Source organism: Nicotiana attenuata, unplaced genomic scaffold, assembly GCF_001879085.1.
Source record: "Nicotiana attenuata strain UT unplaced genomic scaffold, NIATTr2, whole genome shotgun sequence".
NCBI classification, from domain to species: domain Eukaryota; kingdom Viridiplantae; phylum Streptophyta; class Magnoliopsida; order Solanales; family Solanaceae; genus Nicotiana; species Nicotiana attenuata.
Window position 1 is genome coordinate 100,416 of NW_017673565.1, and position 2,982 is coordinate 103,397.

The following is a 2,982-nucleotide window of genomic DNA, read 5'->3' on the forward strand; positions in this document are numbered from 1 at the left end:
TACATTTTGGATGACTGTATATATTTGACATTTTTATGCTTTCTTGATTTTTCATCTTTGGGTTGTATATAATTTTAACATTTCGTACATTTATCGCACTTTTATTTTACTTTGGGTCTGTATATAAAGTTATGTTACATTGTATATATTCATCCCATCTATTGTATATTCAAATCCCCTCTTGTATATATTCATTCTACTTTCCAAGTTTTTCATTCTTAGCTTCTTATTTGAGATTCGTACTTCTTGTTTGCAATGTTTGCAATAAGCCTTTGGTTTTCTTAATGCCACGGTTCTTTCCAAAGGTGGAGTGTTGTGTGAACAGGGTGGCTCTTCCCAATGATGGATGGCGTGACAAGCTTCTTAAAGGTTTGAGTCCGTTTTTCTTTTTGTTTTTAGTAGGTAATAGTTAAGGGTACCTCAAGCAAAGCTTCACTTGGGCCTAGCACATTTGCCTTTGATCTTATGGTCAAAAACAATTTGTTGTGTTTAGGATGGTGAAAGTAGTGACCTTGAGACTCTTGTGTTGACCGATAATCATCAAGTGGTTTTTCGGGACCATTGTTTGCTCAAATCTTATCTAAGGTCGTTGTGGGCCCCCGACTCTGTGTCTTTAGCAATCCCATAGCTTGTGTGGTGAGTAATCGAATTGCAAGTCCATGTCCCGAGCCATTGGTCTAGAACTTGCCCTGAATGTTTGTTGAGGCAAAATCCTAAGTGAATTTTGACTTGAGAGATGATTATAGGCTCTCCTTGGTCCAAATGATAGCTTGAACACTTCCATAACCTACCAATGATAAGATCCCTAGTCAACCCTTTTGAGCCTTAGACCTTTTTCCTTCAAGAACCATGATACAAGCCTATACCCGTTCTAAAAGATACCCTCTCTTGGCACCCGATCTTTCCTTTAGCACATGGCAAAAGTATAAGTTTGGGGGGAGAGACGAGGATTGCAACAAAGTGGTAAAAAGGCACAAAAATGAAGAAAAGGAAAGGCAATGAAAAAGAAAGAAAAGCAAAAAGACAAAAAGAAAGTTCAATGTGAAAAAGAATAAAAAGGGATTCAAAGAAAAGCAAAGAATGAAAGGTGTGAAAAGTTGAAAAAGGAGAAAAGGTTTGAAATGCATAAGAAAGAGTGACAGTGTGTCTCTCTAACCCCTTAGAAAGAAGTGAAATGACTCAAAGAGTCAAGTGAATGGATGCCAAATGAATCAAAAGAAGTGCTTAAGGGAAGATGGAACCTACTTAGACCAAAACATTTCCTACCCTGAACTAAAAGCCTTCACAATGTCTCCACAAAAGCCCTATATGATCTTGAGTTGAATGAAGCTTACATTAGTGGATACTCACATAAGGGGCAAGCATATGGTACCTAGAGCCGGACTTGTGGCTTTTTCTTGAGAGAGATGAGTGAATTCCCATTATCCTCGTTCTGAGTGCCACTATCTTAAAGGTGAGGATTGCTTAGGGAGAGTTGAGGATGTGTGAGTTTGGGTTCCACAATGACCAAAGTAATAGAAAAGAGTTCTTTGATGTGTTAAGTCAATTCTTGATGCTCTTGTGTCGCACTTAATCCATGGTGTTTCAAGGAGTAAAAGTTGTTAATGATTCATTTGTATTGAGGGCAATTGTTAGTCCCGATTGATGCTAGATGAGGTTACTTTAGGACAACTGAAAATTTCTTGGATGTTCCCTCAAGGGGTGGGTCTTATTTTATTTGCTTGAGGACAAGCAAAAGCTTAAGTTTGGGGGAGTTGATAAATAGGGATTTTGACGCATTTTATACTCCTTCTTGCTTATGCTTTGATTAGAAATTCATACAAAATAGTCCCAAAAGGCTCACAAGTGTACTTGATTGTAGGTTTGATCAACAAAAGGACAAGATGTCAAAGATCAACTCAAAAGGAGTGAAACTTGCACAAGTGCCAAAGACAAGACAAGCTCAGGAAAAACAGGCCCAGTGCGGCCGCACACCACTTTGTGCGGTCCACACTAGGAGATTCAGAGAGGTAGAATTTCAGGCATAAAGGCAATGCGGCTGCACTAGGATTTGTGCGGTCCGCACTGAAGGCGATGCGACCGCACTCGATTTAGTGCGGTCTGCAGAACACAAAATTAGAGAGATGCCATTTTCAGAGTTTCAAGCCAATGCGGTCCGCAGTCGAATATGTGCGGACCGCACAAGAAGCCTCCGCGGCCGCAGTCCATCCTGTGCGGTCCGCAATGCCTGAGTTCAGAGAGTCAGATTTGAGGTTCAGAGCCCTAGTGCGGTCCGCACACCATTTTGTGCGGTCCGCACTAACCCCGCAGGGGCATTTTTGTCCAAAATTGTCAGCTTAGTATAAATAGCTTCTTTTCCATTTTAGGTAAAGCAGATAGTATCAGAACATAGATGTGCTCGTGGGTTCGAAGTTTGTAGCCATTTTCGGCAATTTTATCTACATTTCATCATTGAATCTTTGTGTTTATCTTAGTAATTAATTAATATGATTTTATCTTCATCTATTTCTTGTTTTTCTTCTTTAATTATGAGTAGCTAGACTCATAAGCTAGGGTTGTGGCTTAACCCTAGTGTGAGTAATTGATGGGTCTTGTATTTTAGGGCTAATTTCACTATGGGTGTTTGTTATTTGGGCCAATTTCATGGTTAATTTCTGAATTAGTGGTTGCAAACACTAGTTTGTGTTGAGTTGACTTGAGCTCTTCTTGAGAAAGAGAGCCTAAGTCTCCGAAATTGGTCCAACAAGGAATTGGGGCGTACTCAAGAGATTGATAGCCCCAATTAAAGGGTAAAACCTCGAGAGAGTAATACCCGACTTGAACCCTAGTTGCTTGTAAAAATTTGCATACCCAATTGGTCTTGAGAAAGTCAACTCGGGCAAAATTACTCGAACCACCGAGAGGTGTAGAGTGGGTAAAGTCGTGCAACGGTTATATCATACTCCCCAAATATGTCAAACGTGCCTTAGACTTAAGTACCCG